This window comes from Rhinolophus hipposideros (genome assembly GCF_964194185.1).
Source record: "Rhinolophus hipposideros genome assembly, chromosome: 13".
In the NCBI taxonomy this organism is placed as follows: Eukaryota; Metazoa; Chordata; class Mammalia; order Chiroptera; family Rhinolophidae; genus Rhinolophus; species Rhinolophus hipposideros.
This window is the reverse complement of record NC_138059.1, coordinates 71043997-71063616: the sequence shown is the minus strand read 5'-3', so window position 1 is coordinate 71063616 and position 19620 is coordinate 71043997. Positions and strand designations below refer to the sequence as shown.

Genomic DNA, 19620 nt, shown 5'->3' with positions numbered 1-19620 from the left:
ACTCATTCACCTCTTTCATAAATTTACAAATGCAAGCCAGTTACCCTCAGAAGGACCAGGTGTGGAAGGGAGAAAGATGCCAAGGCCAGAAACGTCCAGTGCTATGAAGAAACACCCTTACGCAGGGCGTGCTACACGACTTCATGCGGTAGTTTCATAGGGGGCTTAAATTCCAATTTAGGTAACTCCCTTCCCCCAGAATTTGGAGTTGATTTCAAGGACAGAAACTAAAGCTACTGGAAGCAAATAAATCATGAGATGGGTCTTTACAAAAGAAACCACCATCCCAAAGATGTGATCAGCGTGACTCTCCCTCGTGCTCAAGATTGAGAGTACATCCGGGCCTGGAATGGAACTGCTGCCCTGAAAACTTAATCTTTTAGGCTAGTCCAGTGCCCTTCAAACGGGGGTGTGCGTCGCCCTAGAGGAATACAAAGAATTTCCAAGGGCTATGTGAGCTCATAGACAGTTTTTAAGAGAATTAGTTGTCAGCCTTCCAACTGCCTTCTATACTCTTTTCCTCAAAACTGAACTGCTTTTCTCAAGCTGGTTTTCCTTTCCCCCCTCCCCTTTCACAATCCCCCTTCTCCTACCTCACCAGAAAAGGCGAACCTTTCACCCATCCCTAATCTAACTGTTCCATTGCGCAGATGGAAAAGGGGGCCAGAGACAAATAGACAAAGTGAATGCCACCAATCACTTGGTAGCTACGTTCCGCAACTCGAATGGTTTCCAGCTTTTGCCTTCAACAAAACTGAAGAAGGACCTAATGGAACTGTCACTTGGCCATTAAAAATAACTTTTAATGATAGATCACTAAGGGTTTTTTTGCACATAGCTTGGAAGGAGTTTAAAGAATTTTGTGACAAAGCTAAAACAAAACCCCCTCTATTCTCATCATAGTTTTTTATGACCAAGTGTTCTCAGTACATATGCAAAAGAAGAAAAGGGAGAATACAATGATGACAAACCCTTTCTCACTGTAGCCAACAAATTCTTGGCATGTTAATTAGTTGAAAAAACTCAGCTAACTAAGGAATGTATTTCCAATAAATGTTTGTCATGTTTAACATCAATATATTCATGTTGCTTTGACCAAATGTGCACTAATAATTACCATGGTAACTCATTTCAGGGTATTTATAACATTTAGGGTCATTGGAATTTTTTAAATTAAATTTAAATTGATAATAGATTTCTGAGTATAAATATATTCTAAAGCTGTGGGGAAGTGGAATAGAAATAAAGGAATAATGTGCATTTTCCAACTTAAGGTGTTTTTAAATGAATGATGGTGGATATCAAGTAATTATGGTCTATAGATTCCATTGAATGGATTTTCTAAGAAGATACAATTTTATTTTGTTGTATCACTAATTACAACATGCCAGAAATGACATTCATTACAACAGTTTCAACTTACAATGAAAATATCTCAGATGCTACCTTAAGAATGCATGAAAGAGTACATAGTATTTCACAGTTATTTGGGGGAGGACACTGGCCTAGTTCAGTGTTTCCCAAATGCTATATTTCACCAGTTGGTGGTGAAATGAAAAATAAAGACAATCGAGATAATTTTTCGTAAAGGTAAATTTGTTCAACTTAAAAGACTGCCTAATATTCTGAAATTATATCCTTTTTGATATTTTAGACTGGAGATACATGGTTTGAAATTATGATGTGAATGGATGGTAGCATTTTAAAAAATGTTCTTCATTGCTCCCCAAATTGTTTAAATTTTTTTTTTTTTTTTACTAATTTACAAAATTCAAAACCCTGAGTGAATCACGGGTCTCATGGAATATAAAGGGGAATATTTTATATAACAGAATATTTTGGAATTATTGAGGAATGGAGACAGCCAATTTACCGCCTAGTTTAATGGACATAGCCAGCAACCAGTTTAATGGTAGTTTTTGAGTTTGTACTGTGTGCCAAACACTAGAATTTAATAGATAAATAAGATTGTTCCAACCCCCAAGACACCGAGGAGGAGGAACATGTAAGTTAGTGATTATAATGATTAAGTGTTGATAGAGATACGTACAAATTGCTATGGAAACACGGAGGCTGGAATGTTGCTGGTTTGAAAAATTGAATTGCTAGGGAATATAGATCTTTGAGCAGGGTTTTGATACAGATAATGAAATTTGTCAAAATAAAAGTGAGGAAATTTTAAGTAGTGTGTTTGGATTATAGAAATACTGGAGATGAAATTTGAAAAGAAAGAAGGAGAAATCAATAAAGAGTTTGGGTTTTATCCTGAAAGTCGTGGGGAGACTGGAAGATCTTTAAGGGAACAACGAAGTCAGCAACTTCTTAATAACATCTAATTCCTAATTATATGTATGCTCACTCAACAATCTGATCTTTAATTTGGCCTCCTAAGTAGATTCACCCACTAGGAAAAATCCTCTTTGTAGATAAGATAGGTTATCCTGCCAGATAAATGTTGTATTGAAAATTAGTGAATTCTCAGTTTCTTCTGAATTTGATTGGTTTGAGGTAGCATCCAAAATCTGTTATAATATATTTTAAATACAGTGCTATCAAGCCAGTTTGGGGATGCCCACACCGGATTTGCAGGTCTGAGATAATGTTATTGAGATCGACAAGCTGTTTCCCACTCTGCGTGAGAAGTCCTGAGTGAGAAGCTAATAGGACTTCTAATGACTTTCTCTATAGTACCCTGAAGACTACATACCCACCATGTTTCCCCGAAAATAAGACCTAGCTGGACCATCAGCTCTAATGCATCATTTGGAGCAAAAATTAATATAAGGCCCTGTCTTATATAAGACCTGGTATTATATAATATGATATGATATGATATGGTATGATATAAGACCGGGTCTTACATTAATTTTTGCTCCAAAAGACTCAGTAGAGCTGATGGTCCGGCTAGGTCACATTTTTTGGGGCGGCATCAACCTCCCACCTCTCAGATGTACTGAGAATTCCCTAGTCAAGATGGCAATAATTCCATAAAAGATGGTAATGACACTTTAAAATTCCTTAACGCAACTTCCAGAAATGAAGATGAAGCTCTTCCAAACATTTGTGATCAACCAACCTTATATCTGCTTCACACTTTTAGGTATATTACTCTTGCAACAAGAACCATAAAGGTGGCTGTGCCATTGCGCCTCTGCTCTCAAAAGGAGTGGACCAGACAGTGTGGGTGGAGAAGGAACACTCCCTAAGTCCCTTTGGATAAACTGCTCAAAGTGGTTGCATTGCTTAAACCGTGGCTCAGCAGAGTCTGCGTACATTGACAAGAACAGTCAATGTGAGGGAGGTAAGTTGTTTTCCTGTTGGTGAGAAGAGAATGAAGCCATTCATTTTGCCTTGATACGTTTTGTCACGGCGCTGAGGTGTATTTCCCAGGCCAGTCACGGTCAGTGTTGTGCTGTACAAAGTCATTATGCCTCACTGGTCAGTGGAGCAATCAGGCACGTTGAACAAGTACAATTCAGGTATAGCCTACTTTTCCTTCTAACCTAACCTAACACTGTGGGATTCTGTTGTTGCCTCTTAAATATTTCAGGATTTTCAGGTTTGCTCAAGAGACATAAGTGGTCAGTTTGTGATTCAGAGATTTCCCCTTTCTCACATGCTCCATGTTGCTTCAGTTAATACGTTTACATCTACAACAATATTCACAAAGGATGGGCATCAGTCACACAGTTTGAACGTCGACGTCAGTTTTCACATTGTGAGGCTTGGGGAAATTACCTAATATCTCTAGACCCTGTTTTTCTCATTTGGAAAATGGAGCTGCTAATAGAGTGGTAGTAACCTCGTAAATGTGTTGTGAAAATGTGAGTGATCTGTGTAAAGCAGAGCCTAGCAAATATAAAGCAACAAGTACATTTCTTCAACTTTTCAAATATTTACTGCATATCTATTGCTGTGCTAAGTGCTGGAGATAAAATGATAAACCAGAATAGACACAGTTCCTGCTCTCAGGAAGCAGGCCGTCTGATGCAGGAGATTGACAACCACAAAAAGTAAAAAGAAGAAGGGGAGGAAAGGAGGAGAGGCAACTGGTGCTTTTGGAGCTTAAAATAGGAACATTGGACTTGATTCTTTGGGTGATCAGAGAGGACTTTCTGGGGAAATGACTCCTCAGCTGGTATCTGAAGGATGCTTGAGAGTTAATTCGGTCAAGTGGAGAAGAAAGATGGTTTTCCAGCCTGCGCAGAGGTGCAGAGGCCTGCAGAGAAGGAGGTTGGAAGGATGGAAAGCAAGCCTGAGAGGCTGGAGCCGCCGAAGGGAGCAGGATGTGTGGGAAGGTGGGTGTGAGATGAAGTGAGTGGGGGCCACTGCACAGGGCCCGGGAGCAGTTTTAAGTTCATCTTTTCACGGAGACTGCTGGGAAACTGCTGAAGGGCTTTTGAATGAGGTAGGAGGAAGGGACAGCAGGAAGTATGATCAGTTGGATTTTGAGATCATCTTTGCTGTAGAATGGATAAGAAGAGGACCAGAGGAAATAGAGGCTACTGTCAGAGATGATGAAAGCTTGGAGTAGGTTGGGAAGGGCACAGGTGGAAAGAACTGGACATGTTTGAGAGATATTTGGGGGGGGAAATTTACAGAAGTTGGTGATGGATGGGATATGGGGATTAAAAAAATAACAAAGTATTGACGATGACTCTTAGGTTTCCGACACCATTCACTGCAACAGGTAACATCAGAAGAGCAAAGTTTTGGGGGTAAAATTACGTATATTTGGAAATCTGTTTGAAGTTCTTTTAAAATATTTAAGAGGATACATTAAGTGTGCCAGAGCTCAGAATACATATATCATAAATACATATATTTGTGTACACACATGCACATACGTAGATGTCATCTGCATATCGGTGGTGGCTTTTCACCTGTAAAATGGGCATATTACTCCTACGTCACAGAGTGTTGTAAGAATTGAGTTGGAGATGATGCACAAAAAGTGCCTTGGTATATTTAAATAACTATGCTAGGCTAAGAGAGAGCAAGGAAAAGCTACTGGGTCCAGTAGTGGCAGAGTAATGTGGAAATGCCTGAGAAAATGCTGCAGGGAGTGTCTGGCAAGCAGCAGCCTGAATCTCGTGTGGTGGACAGAATAATCTGGTGTATCGCACTTCCGAACACTACTAGATTCTGTTAGTAAGCTACTTAGGTGTTTTCTGAACGAACAGTTATTGCATCTGAGGACTGGAAAGGCTCTTATTAATACTAATTACAACAGAAAAAGTATTCCAGGACGTTCTCGTGAAAATTCATGAACATTTCCTGAGGGTGACTAGTCCAACGTGGTACCGTTAGAGAAAGATTCCTGGGACTACAGAGTAGACGTTGGCCACAGAAAGAAGTGCAAAGGTGCATTCGGGGAGGAGTGAAGAGTACAGAGACTAACTGTAAAAAAAACAACCATCACAAACAAACAAAAACAGACATAAGAGCACAGTGGGATGAAACAGGTGACATTATCTTGGAATTAATATCATTTGGGGAGTGATAGGAGATGATATTGGGTAAGTCAGGGGCCAAATGATGGAAAGCAAGTAAGTGATGGGGACGTAGGGGAAGATTTTAAGCAAGGAAATGACGTGATTAGACTTGCTTTTGGATAGAATGGTTTCAGACCATCAAATAGACCAGAGTGGAATCAAAGACTGGAGAGACGCGTATAGTCATGATACCATTGCAATAGGACAAGTCAAAGACAAAAGGCTGACGTCCAGGAGGCATGGGAAAGTAGTCTGGATTGGAAGTATTTAGATTCATATTTGGGAATAATCAGTCCACCAATTAAAATCGGAGTAAATGCAGTCAACTCAGGAGAACGTGTCAAGTGAGATGAGGTACAGAATTTAAAAAGAACCCCGTGAAACAGCATCATTTGATGAACAGGTACAAGAAGAGGATCCTGAGAAGGTTTCTCATCCGATAATCCTCATTCTCAAAAGTTCTTTTTTATGTCTAACTTAGATCTCTCCTGCTGTAATCTAAGTCAGTTTCTTCTGTTCACTCCCCAGTTGAGATAGAAAGCAGCTGTTCATCATCTTGTATAGAACCACCCTTCTCATGCTTGAATACTGTTATTAAGCAACCTGGTAGTCTTCTCTAACTTAGGCTAAATAATTTCTAGCTCCTATTTTTTCCAACCCTTTAATCATCTCTGTGGCTCCCTGTTGAATCCCTTCCACTTTCTCCACATCTCTCTTTGAGTTGAGTCTGTTGTTGGACCTTGTACTTTCGAGATTCACTCTGAGGATCACGGAAGTTTTCTTCGATATCTCATATGGTAACTTTACGTGCCCCAGTGCTGTGCTTGGATTTGCTTGTGTTAAATACAGGATTTCTAGTAAAGCAGCTTACTGTGGCTCCTTACGTCTAACCAGCTAAGTCGTGGCATTTCTTGTTAGCATTCAGTCCTGTGGATTGTGACGTTTCAAAGAGGTAACTCAATACACCTATGTAATGGAGTGAAATGAGATGATCCGCCCCGGTCTCATGGGGATCTGTCTGGGGAGGAGGCACGAGCTTTGGGCTCTATGTACTTCCAAAGCATGACATGGACCAAGAGTGTGTGTTTCATCTCCCTTTGCTTGTTTTAACTGTAAATTCAGATTAAACTATAAATATGACAGAACCTCCCTTGTTTCATTAGTCTCACGTGTCTGACTACCTTACTCCACTGTGAACTCTTTGAAGGAGGAGCACGACTCGGGCTATTTTCACATACTCAGTTCACTTTTTTAACTCAAGGAAAACACACTGGATGCCTGCCTTAAATCAACTGGGTAAAAGGAAGGTCTTGTGCAGCGACGGCACTCCAGCTCGTTGGTAGTAATTTAGTTATTGCTGAGCAGTGTGGACAGGACGACTCTGAAGCAGTGTCCCAAAGCATCAGAAAACGCCGTGGCAAGTGGAATTGCTGGGAGTTAGAACTGTGATTGCTGTCACACATTGTTTGCCGTGGAGCTTGGATGTGGGAGAGGAGGACAGGTAGCCCATCCTGGACGTTAACAGTGAGAGGCATGCCTTCATCCTGTGTGATGTCTTGGGCCCAGACTCACAGACTAGTCCTGCAAGAAAGAAAACAGCGTTTTGTTCAGTTTATAGATCATAGCGAAGACAGCAGAAAACCTCAGAGGTCATGGCCCTACTTAAAAAAAAAAAAAAGAATATGTCCACCCACTCATTTTGCACAATTGCACAAGGTCTGTTTTTAGTAGCTTTTGGAAATTGTGTGAGTGCTAATCTGCATGATTGCCACACACGGTTCTGAAATGTTATTACAAGAGTTCATGGTTTTTCCCTTGAAGCTGCTCAGAAAATAGTTTTGATTTCATGTAAAAGTCGAAATGCCTACAACAGAGGTGTTATTTTTTAATTAATCAAATTCAGCTGCCACTTTCAAAGTTCCACAAGAAATCTTATGGTGCAATTGCTAAATGTTACTTTGACAGCATATTGTCAAATGATTTATTAATAGATGAAGAGCTGGGTCACTGAAAATTTAGTGACATCTTTGCTAGACAGGTAGAGTTTGGTATAAAAGCTGAACTAAGGGAGTTAGTATGTTGGGGGTATTGTCGCGCCCCTGGAATGTCAGAAATAGGCCCGAAGAACTGTTGGGACGTTCAGTTTTAGACTCTTTTATTGTTGTTCTGTGCTCCTTCACTCAACATGAGCCTCTGTGCAGAGGCTTTGGAGAACGGCCTCAAGGATACGTAAATCAATGACAAGTCAGGTAGGTTGACCCACTCATGACAGGTTCTGTGTCTAAAGCTCGCAGTGAATGGTGGACGTAAGCACTTACAGTATCGCTTTAGTGAGCTGAGAGAGAGGCATTCTCACTCCACCTTCTTTCTGCATGACTAGACCACTGACACAGTTTTAACTATCACTTGGTCTGTAGCTACACCCCAGACTTTCTCCAGAGCTGCTGGTTGTCTGCTATCTGTTTGCTTCACGTATCCAGGAACACCTCGGACTCAACAAGTCGGAAATCACTGAAGCCATCACTTCCTGTCAAACCTACTCCTTCTCCTCTTGTACTTGGCGTTGATGCTACGCTTTCCAGCTGTCTTTCACTCTTGCATTTCCTACATTGGACATGCAGTCAACCACCAAGCCTTAGTCTCAGTCACCAGCTCCTGAAGCGTGGCTGAATCCTTTTCCTCCTCTCCACCTCTCTCTCGCTGCCCCTGCCTAGGCTCTCCACCTCCCTCCCTCCTGGCAATGTCCTCCTAACTAGTCTCCGTCCACATCTTACCACTTTGTCTCCCTATTTAAAACGTTCAGTGACTCCTCACTGCTTGTCAGATAAGGTTCCAACTCCTTAACATGCAATTCATGAATTCTCTGATCTTGCCCCGTCTAACTTTGTATTTTAAACTCCCTCCACCTCTTGTCTTGCAAAGAGCTCTCTAGCAAGGGTGCTGTTTCTCTTCTGTCTCTGCCTCTGGAGCACCCTCCCCCTTTTTATCCTCTTCCTCATCGTTTGGTTAATTCCTGATTTTTCTTGAATAAAACCTACCTCAGCTACTATCTCTTCCTAGAAAGTCTTTTCTGCCTACCTGTGTGCGTGCATGCGCATACACACACACACATGCACACACCTGTGTGCCTCTGAATCCCCAGGACCCCTGGTCGTCTTGCCTGTACCCCACTGTATCAGCATGCTTGTCTCTATGAACTCATGCTATGAACTCTCTAAAGGGCCATCATGTCCCATTTACCTTTGTATCCGTGACACTCTAGCATAGTGCTTTACTCTGGGAATCCTTCTGTAGGTGTTGACTGAAAAGAATGACGGAATGTATCATTATTGGTGCCTGCAGCAGAACAATTAGCTGATAGCCGAGGTTCTAAAATAAAATGAACAGGACACCACTTTCTCATTTGCAGTCTTGGAATCTAGGCCTCCCTTTGCCTGGTAACTTTCCCTGTCCATTCCCCCAGGTTAATTACTTATTTCCTCTGCTAACATGGTTTATGATTCTGCGTGTTTGTAAAATCGTCCACACATGTACTTGTGCAAGGATTTTATTGAAAAACCTTAAATATTACGAAAGAACCAGGATTTTAACCATCAGGTTTGAAACCTTTTTGGATAGTGTTGTTTTTAAAAGGAAAATCATGGAAATACGTCTTTGCTTATTTTGGAGTACCTGATGAATTTTAATAATTCACTCTTTGAACATTTTGTATTCTATTTTTACTAGGAAACAGGTTCTTCCTATTTTGTTCATTGAAAATTATGCAAGCATGTGACTGTGACTAAAATACTGATCTGCGCCATCTTTGGGTGATTCACAGAGATGGTGGATCACTGTTAGTGCCCTCAGAGACTTCAGTGAGAGGGACCAGTTAGAGCTCTTTATTCTTCCATTTCATTTTTACATTAGATGAATTGAAAACGGGATCGTTTAGTGTAAACCGTACTTTTTACAGCAAAGGGACAGCCCTAGGCAAAATGCCTCTTTCTTGAACTCACATGAAACGAGAAGTTGCTCTGTCTTCTTAAATGTATACTACGTGCAATTATGCCTTCTGTGTTACTTTCTAAAGGATTTCGCTGTTTTTAATATTCTCTTTCAGTTTCATAAAGTTTTTAGGGAGTCAGGCATTTCACATAGGTTTATGTTTCCTTTAACTAATTTTTACAGAGTAATAGTGGCATGAATATCATACATTTTTAATAAATATGTATTGGTGAATAAACAAAGCAATGCATCAGTAACATAAGGGGATGATGTGCTTTAAATTTGTCTGTGTAACATTTTAAATATGTTATGGTGGAGATCTATTGTTTTGCCACCAAGCAATCCTTCTTGTGAGACGGCCCCTCCCTCCCTTGATTCCTAACGGAGCTACCAGGTTCATGTGGTCAATGAATACTTTTTGAACTTTTGATCTAGAAAATAAGGTCAAATGCTTTCTAACGGTTGAGATTATAAGATGTAAAGTCTGGATGGTGTTAGTGGTAATGTAGTGGTTTAAAGTTTGGGCTCTGAACTTGAAGAGGTTTCCGCTGGCCAAAGAGGGGACGATTTGAGCATCAATAAAAATAAGTGCAATGGATTGAAACAATCAAATATGCTAGAATCTATCAGTTCACAATGATACAAAAAATATTAATTGGTTACTTTCACTAGGGAACCAACTCATTATTTTGAACAATAGTTAATAAAAGATTTACCTTGCCTTCCTTGAATTTACTGTACATTAGGGTAGCTAAACAGTTAATGAAGAAATTTTTTTCTCTATAGAACTATTGCAGCTAATAAACGAAGAAGGAATGATAGACTAGATTACACTCATTTGCAAACCCCTAGTGGGCTATGCAATAGAATATCCACCACCCACACATGGTTACTGAGCACTTGAAATGCGGCTGGTCAAATGAGATGTGGTAGAAGCAGTGGTGTGCTGGTAAATGTTTAATCACTGGCTCTCTGACATGGGGAAAAAAGTTAGACAACAGCTATAAATTTTAATGCTGACTAGATATTTGATGATATTAAGGAATTATTGTCAGTTGTTAGGTCTAATGATGGTGTTGCCATTATGTTAAAAATTCTCTTTTAGAGATATGCGCTGAAAAATTGATGGCTGAATTGAAATTATGTATGGAATTTGCTTCAAAATTATCCAGTGCCAATGGGGAGTGATTGGTGGTGGGGGGGGGTATACCATATTTCCCGGAAAATAAGACCTAGCCAGACTATCAGCTCTAATGCGTCTTTTGCAGTAAAAATTAATATAAGACCCGGTATTATATTGCATTATACTACCCCGTATGATAGGATAGGACAGGACAGGACAGGACAGGATATATTAGACCCAGTCTTATATTACATTAAAATAAGATTGGATTTTATATTAATTTTTGCTCCAAATGACGCATTAGAGCTGAAGGTCCGGCTAGGTCTTATTTTCTAAGAAACACGGTAGGTTATGAAAATTAAATTATTAATATAAGAGAAAGAAGGGGAAGTAGCCATGTAAAGGAACGGAGAAGAGCCTGGATATTTACATGATTCCGGTCCCTGGGTCCAATTACCCAGGATCCACATCAATCTCTTTACGTTTCCTAAAACACTCCGGAATCCTCCCAATCAAGTCCCCTCTTTGGTTGAGCATGTTAGATTGTGTCTGTGTCTCTTGCAACTAAAACTGTTCTAACTAATAGATAAACACGTACTTTTTGTCTGTGATCCTATGAGGTTTGAAATTTATTGTGTGTGCTGGGAGCCGCCCGTCTTGGGTTCCTTTTCTGGAGTTACTACGTCACCTCTCAGTTTGGACAAGGTGTTCAGCTTAGAGCTCAGAAGCCTTTCTTCTTCTCATTGGTTGATTGTTAATCTTAAAATTCAGAAGGTTAACTTGACTGCTCTATGATTTCATTTCAATGGCCAAATTGAAGGTGGCTTTATCTATTATTTGTGCCTTTCATGCTCCATGACTGTTTCAGCTTTCCTCCTATTATTCATTTTCTCTACCAGGTTGTGTGGCAGGAGGAGGAGACAGCTCCTCTGAGCAGGATTGAGCCCTAAACTATTAACCACAGGGCTTGACGTCCACTTGGTTCACCACCAAACTGGTATGTGATTGTCGGTAAAGAATGTTGTCCTCTTTGAAAAGCGCGTGGACAGGGGACTTCACAGGGTTCCTGTTCATTGCTTCGTTTATGAATTCTCATGTAATGAGTTTTTATTGCGTACGTACTACTCACCGGGCTCTGTGTTAGATACTGGGCGCTCATCAGAACAAGACGGGCATCGTCTCCGTGGTCATGGAGCTGGCAGGGGAAAGACAGAAACACTAAGGAAATTAAAAGTAAGCAAAGCAGTTACAAACTGGGACAAATGGTATGAAGAACACAAAAGAGCAAGAAAAAGAAACTTTACAAAAGAGTATAATAATATTTTTGCCAAAAATTGAGGAGGGACTAGCGTAGGTAATGGCAGGCAATGAGTTGTTTGAGTAGAACAGAGTGTAGAAGCTGTGAGAGGCGAAAGGATTAATAATATTGGAGAATTAAAAGAAGAATCTTGCCAGGAGTGAAGTGGGAGAGCAAGGAGAATGAGGTGAGGTTATGTGGAGGTAAATGGGCCAGATCCCTAGGGCCCTTTAGGCCTGTTCTGTGAAGGCTTATGGGATAGCCCAGGCCTTTAAACCAGGGAGTGACATAATCTGATTTCAGCTGTTCTATCAGTGGTGTGGATGAGGGAGTAAAATAAAAGCCGTCAAAGGTAACCCAAAAGAGTGAATGGCAGTGTAGGGGGAGAGAGAGAAGTAGACATACTTAGGACATATTCTGGAGGTAGACATGGTGAAGACCTATGAAATAATACCTTGGACAAACTTGGTAAACTACAAACTGCTGCGTACACTCTGAGTCTTACCATCACCCCTCGAGCCTTGTTAAAGTAAGAGGACTGAGTTTCTCTGCTACCAGTGGGACTTCATTGCTTCTGCTCCTTGGATCTGTTCTGTCTCCTGTCGTATCCAACCAAATGGGCCTCTGAAAACATTTTGCCTTCTTCTTAAATTCTCAATATAAAATTCATGTATTCGAGAAATAGTCATTAAGCAAAAAATATTGAGCTCTTAGCATACATTTATGTAGGTAGCAGATTTGAATATAAATTGCTCCAAAACTTCATTATTATTTTCATTCAAAGATATACTTGCTCTGTAAATGGCTTTTTAAATACAGAAGGAGCTCCTTTATCAAACTATGAGAATTATGTGCTGACATAAGCAAAGTACGTTGATGGAAAATAACAGAACAGAATCATAATTTACACTGGAATTGAAGGTTACAGAGACTCAGAGTATTTTTATGTCTAAATAAATAATGACAAACTAACTGAGTAAAGAAAATTAAGGATAACAATTGCATAGAAATGCCTTTGATTTTGTAATCTTTCTTTTACTAATAAAATGTAGTACAGGAAATTAATCTTAGTGAATTTCCTATACCTTAGTGATCCCGAATACGCTTCTGTACAAACAGGCTCTCCTATCTGACAAAACAAAACTAAAAGAAAAAGAAAGAAAAATGCTTCTTTTGCTCTGATTTAACCCTTGCGCTAATTCTTTGAGGAGTTTCTGAATTTCAGATAAATCCAATCACTCCCAAATAATGACAGACTCTAGCCTATCTCCTGGTTCAAGCCCCAGCCTTTGTTCAAAGTAAACGGATTAACTTTTCATTGTTGAGATTTTCTCCAATCTAGATATGTTTGCTAGATTATCAGCAATTAAAAAAAAAAAAACACCACTAGAGCCCTCCTTAGCTCTTTCTGCTCACTCCCCACCACCCTCCCCATGCTTTGCCACAAGATCCTGTGACTCACTTTTTTGAATGCAGGCAACAGTCTAGTTGGTACCTTCCTTTAATCTCACAGTTGCAACGTTTTGTTCCTGGGTGAGAAGCTTTTCACAAATGTTTGCCTAATATTATTTTTAAGTCTAAGTGTCTCTTTAAATTTTTTCATATGGAAGGAATTATTTGGAATTAATTATTTGATCGTGCTCTTTCCGTATTGCCTTTTCAGAGCTCTTGCTTCTAGGACAGAGCAGACCAAAGCGAGTTTCCAAGGCTCATGGTTCTGAGCACTGGATAGTTGCTTGGAATTCCTGCTCAAAGCTGAGGCTGACTTCTGAGCATCTGTGTTTTCCCAGGCAATCTTTCTCACCACTGATTAGTTGGATTGGCCCCCAAGAGAAAGTGACCTGTCTTCTAACAGGTCCGTGCACATCATTCAGGAACAGAAAGAGTTTCCATGCCAGGGTCACAGCTAGCCTTCAAGGCACTTTCTTTCTTCCAAAGACTCTCTTTTATTTTGACAGGCCTCATTTTCATTCTGATTACAACTCTGAATACTATGGCCTCCTGCTCCCTCCCCCCCCTTCTTGACTGTTTGGTCTAGTGCATGTTCTCTGAGTGTTTCCTAAACACTGACATTTATTCATAGATTATATGACGTCATTGTCTCATCAATAATGGAAAATTAAAACCAGTTATGATAGATACTGAATTAGGTTCTCTGATATGCAATGTAATACATATATAAATACATGTGTAACATGTATGTGTATTTACATATGTCGTAAATATATTCCTTGAATGTGCAAGTTTTCCATTACTCCTGACTCCCTCTATCCTTTCTGACCAGATCTAAGTTTACGTCAGCTATTAATTAGTACAGAAACCATTTCGTACAGGAGACATGCCTACATTCTGACAAAAGCGGTTTTCTAGGGAAGGCAGTCCTGAACTAAAGCCCTGACTCTCCATGCCCTTCCCTTCACCAGGAGTTCCAGAACCTTCACTGTCAGCCTGGAGGTGCTGGGAACTTTGGGAACTGCTTCTGAATGCAGCAGACGTGGCCCCGGAGCTGAGGCTCCGGTACTGGGTCCCTTCCAGTCTGAACTGGAGACCCTCAGTGGGGCACTTTGCTGCCCTCGCCGTGGTGTCCCTTTCTGTTACAGAGGAATGATACCTTCCAGGTTCAGATGTCTGCGAAAGCATTTTATGAAGTGGTATACTAATGTCTGTTGTTGCTGTCATTGAAAAGTGAAGGCAGACGTTGTAAATAAAAAAAAATAATAATAAAAGTAGGAATTTAAAGAATAGAACTTTGGAGGCTCTGGTCCAAAAGTATCTTGTCCTAAACTGAGTTTCCTCCCTTTCTATTGTTAAGTTGCATTCTGTGCTTCCTCCAAAAAACATAAACATTTGAAATAGTATATATTCCCTATCTCTTTAAAGAAGAGCTCTGAAAATATTCCAAATCCATTAATCATTCACATATGGGTGTTTAATTAGAATGTTTTAATGTGAAGTTAAGAGAACTACACTGAGGGCATAGGAGTTTTATTAGGAAAGAGAAAAACAATCAATGGGAAATATGACATTTTTAAGGAGGTGGAACAGGCCCAAATGGAGGGAAGCACTGCAGGCAGCACAGAAGCACCACCAGGAGAGAACGGGGAGAAAGAGGCGGCGCCAACAAGCCAGACTTCACATTTCTAGAATTTTCCTCTTCGTATAGAAAATAGTGGTGGTGGGTGGGGAAAAGTCTCTTTATTCTACTCTCCTCAGTCATACTTGTAAGACCCAGAATGCAAACAAGTAATATACACATCCAAGGTTGACCAGGCTTTTGTGCACTTGCCTGGGAACTCAACCATAGCAGTGTTTCTGGAAGAAAAACGTATTCCAGCTTCCAAAGAGCCAACCATCGTTATACGCATTTTTGGAATGCAATCTGTTTGAAAGTGAAATATTCGGGCAGACTGAATAAGTTATCTTTCAAAAAGCTTTTGCAGTTAGAAACATATCAACTTCTATGAAAAACTGGTTTCGAATGGCAGCTGAAGCTTTTGGAGTTATCTTGTATAGTTTTTGGAAGGAGATGGGCTATAGGTATATAATTGAGGTATGTAGATAAAAATATTTAAATAGATTTTAAGATATTTAAGACAGAGCTATAGAATAGTTCCCCTATGTTCAGATAGCCTGGAAATCTCTTTCCATTTCTGAAATCAACTATTCACTTTAGGATATAATGGGCCTTCCTTAACCTATATCCTAAGAATAATCTCATCTGTAATAAATCACATCTATATAAAAAAAAGGCTTTGCAAAACATTTATAATACTGTAGCCAGGTCCGTGGTTTATTAAACCTTTATGGAATATTCAGAATCACTTACACAATTTAAAAAATAAAATGGCAGGTTGGGATAAAATACTTCCCAAAGTTCAACAAGTACTTGAACTTTTTTCAATCAGGATAGGTATAATTTAGAATTTCTTGTACAGTAATTTCACTCAAATAAATGATATGAATAATAAATTATTTATTGCTAAATTAGTTCAGCCAAGTCATCCTTTTACACAGTAGGTTACGATGGCAACCCCAGTGAAGTTTGTGTTGCAGGAAAGAATTAACTTCCTTTCCCTTGTAAGGGAAATCCCCCGTAAGTAGGGTACCCATCATGTATGGTCCAAAGTGGGACAGTCTTCTCTGTAGAAGTGCTGGACCAGAGGAGCTGTCTCGGGAGGCTAGGCATGCAGCAAGACCATCTTGGGAAATACTGTGATTCTCCATTCACAGCTGTGTTTTGGCTGCCCCAGTTTCCCTTTCAGCACAACGTGATCTGCAGTCGAGGAGAGAGCCCGGCTTGGTGAGCCGGCTGACGGGGGCTCCCTCCTACAGGACAGACACGTCCTCCACCACCTCTGTAGAGCAGAAGTCCAGGAAGCATAGGCCTCCTCCCAACTGATAATCAGACCTCATTATTTTCGCTTCCTAATTCCATCCGCGGTACCCGACCCACCATCCCTTGGTTCAGGTCATTTTCTGTCACTAGCATTATGGCAACAGCTTCCTGTTGGCTTCCCCTTTTACCTGCTGACCCCTCCAATCCATTCTCCACGCTGATGCCTAATCTTTCTCGATTGATCATTCTCCTTAAAATCCTTGTTGGGTTCCCACTGTCCTCCGATCAATCTTTAGCTGGCCCTGTAAGGCCCTGCGTAATTGGACACACATCTATAGCCTCCTCTCTTTATCACGCCTGGCCCACTCCGCATGCTCCCTGTGCAGCATATTGAGTTAGTTTCAGGTCCTGGAGTACACCTCCCACTTACCTATATTTTATGTAAACACTTCCTCCTCCTTGTTCCCCCTTCTCGCCCACCCCACCCCATGCCTGTGCCTGACATTCCCGTCTTCGTTATTTAGATCTCGGTTGAGAAAGGACTTCCTCCGGGAAACCTCTCTCTCCACAGGCCCCAACCCCTTCCTGTGCTATCACAGTAGTCTCTTTTTCCCTCTGCAGAGCACTTCACAGGCTGTGGCTCACTTCTTCGTGTGAAACCCCACCAGAGTGTGAGCTTAGCGGGGGCCTGTGCTTCAAACGTGCCTGGTCTTGACCTTCCAGCAACCTGTTTGGCATAATAATTCAAGAAAATCTTGCTTTCATGAATGCCAGCCTGACTGTGGAAATTCCTCCTTGCCAGCCTCCAGTCCCAATTTTCATATGCTTCTGCAGATCACAGTAAATAGCTAACCGTGTGGACCTGTCTCATTCATTCCTCCCCCACACCCCCGTGCTCTAAGGCTTCTCCTTCAGTGGAAGTAAATCCCATGTCCCTTGTGGGTGCCCCAGGGCAAGCAGCATATGGAAAGGAAAATTGGCTTATTGCCATCAAAAACACAAACTCAGCAGATTTTTCTTTCCTCTTAAATTTAACCCATGAAGAAAAGTGCTTGCATCACCAAAGCTTCCGAGACCCCAGGGAAATCACTGACAGCTGATTTCTCAGTCTCTCCTTGGAGGACCAAAGAGGGCAGATGCCAGCAGTTTCAGGATTCGTGCCTTCACCAATGGGTGAAGGTGCTTCAAAATCAGAAAATACTCTATAATACGCACTCATTAGGGTACACGTGTCACCACTATATTCTTCAAGTTGGAGACTCTCCTTCACACACAAAAGGATATAGAAACGTAGCTTCCCCCTCATTTGGGAGAATGCCTGAGGGGCGCAAACATTCAGCTTATGTGAGAAGCAAGAAGGAGAACAAATTTAGAGTGAACATTACCCAGTGATCTTGTGGAATTCAAATGTGAAGACAGCGAAATTCGTCTCTGGCTTCAGTGCCTCAAGCTCTGTCTCAGGTGGACCCCATTGGAATTGTCCTGGCCAGGACAATCACCAAGCGGAAGAGGAAACAATTTGCCCTTTGGAGTCTAATGTCACTAGCCCTTTTTTCTCTGTGGGTATCCGTTAGAGGCTGGTCAAAAAGAGGACCATGTACATATACACAATGGAATACTATTCGGCGTTAAGGCAAGATGATATAGGAGCATTTGTGACAACATGGATGGATCTCGAGAGAATAATGCTAAGTGAAATAAGTCAGACAGAAAAAGCAGAGAACCCTATGATTTCACTGATATGTGGTATATAAACCAAAAAGAACAAGACAAACAAATGAGAAACAAAAACTCATAGACACAGACAATAATTTAGTGGTTACCAGAGGGTAAGGGGGTGGGTCATGAGGGTAAAGGGGATCAAATATATGGTGATGGAAGGAGAACTGACTCTGGGTGGTGAACACACAATGGGATTTATAGACGATGTAATACAGAATTGTACACCTGAAATCTATGTAAATTTACTAACAATTGTCACCCCAATAAAATTAATTAAAAAAAAAAAAAAAGAGGACCATGAAGGTCCAGGCTTCTATTAGTACCCAGTTGACTCGCTCTGTTTGAAGAAACTGTTCACATTTGGGGAAAATGTTTAGGATACCAGTGTTCTTTTTGTATCCTGAGAGAGAAATATTTTCATAAATGTTACTTGCGTATCCGAGAAACACAATGAAATGCTAACTTGCATGCAGCGCAAGCTACTATTGTCTGACGTAATTTAGATAGACAGTGGCCTACCCCTCTCCACTCTTTCCTACTGTAATTACAAGGAAATCCCACACGTACAGTGTCTCATACTGGACAGTCTGGCCTTGCCTACATCTCTAACTTCACCCCACTGCTTGTCAGGAGTGCTGAATCCACGCTGGCTTTATTTCAGTTCCTCATACACCTGAGCTGCTTTCTTGGCTGGGCCTTTGCATGCGCTGATCCCTCTATCTGGAACGCTATTCCCTCACCTCTTTCCGTGCTGGCTGCTTCTTAGAACTTAAATCTGAGTCTAAAAGCCACTTGCCTGGAAAAGCCGTGCTTGAATATCTGTCTCCTCCTCTCCTGTTGTTTTCTAACATAGCTCTCAGTGTTTTCTTTCCTAGGGCTCACCCAATTTGTTATTCATTATTTGTTTGTTGTCTCTTTCCTACTAGACTGTAAACACCAGAGAGCAGGAGCCACATCTAACTTGTTCACCATGGAGTTCCCAGGGCCTGCGGAGGGTCTGGCACATATTAGGCTGGCACATGTGAACGTTTGTTAGATGAAGGTCTGACCACGGGGACTGAGAAAATATATGTATAATGACATCGGCTCTGTGAGTTAAATATTGCTTTAAATGGATTTATTTTTTTGTTAACCTCAAATATTAACATACATTTAAAGTATTAAGGCAGCATCATTATTGAATTATACATACATTGATATTTAGACTATAGTAAATTAAAGATCTTTTTAAATAGTTTTGAGGGACCCCGGTAGTTTTTAAATAGTCTTGAGGTGGCCCCTGGAATCGATGTAGAAGGTTTAGCAGATTGTGCTAACTCTTGCTTATGCTATGACATACCCTAGAAATTACCTTTTTATTTTTTCTTTAATTTTCTTGGTAAAAACATTTTCTTCCTGAGACTTCTTTTAAGCATCAGCAGTGTAAATATTCTCTCTTTACAAATTCCAATAAATTCAGAGAGTTAGTTGGTTCTAATTAATCGAGGATTTCTTGGACATAGCAGTCACTGCAGACTAACCTTCACTTTTCTGTAATGTCATTTCCTGATGCACATGCCTTATGCGTCGCCTTAACTTTAACTCCTATTGGATGCTGTGGAGACAAAGATGAGATCCCTTTAGTAGTCCGTGGCCCGTGGGAGACAGGCGTCCACAGTTG

General features: G+C 40.7%; 1 long non-coding RNA gene across 2 annotated transcripts in view; it reads left to right on the top strand.

Annotated features, from left to right (window-relative positions):
* The window catches only part of LOC308506782, a 56987-nt gene that overhangs the window by 7611 nt on the left and 29756 nt on the right, over positions 1–19620 (top strand). For both annotated transcript variants that reach the window (XR_013994771.1, XR_013994772.1), the window contains exons 3-5: positions 3101–3301; positions 11505–11602; positions 18887–19050. This is a non-coding gene — a long non-coding RNA (uncharacterized lncRNA). The remainder of the gene's footprint in view (positions 1–3100; positions 3302–11504; positions 11603–18886; positions 19051–19620) is intronic.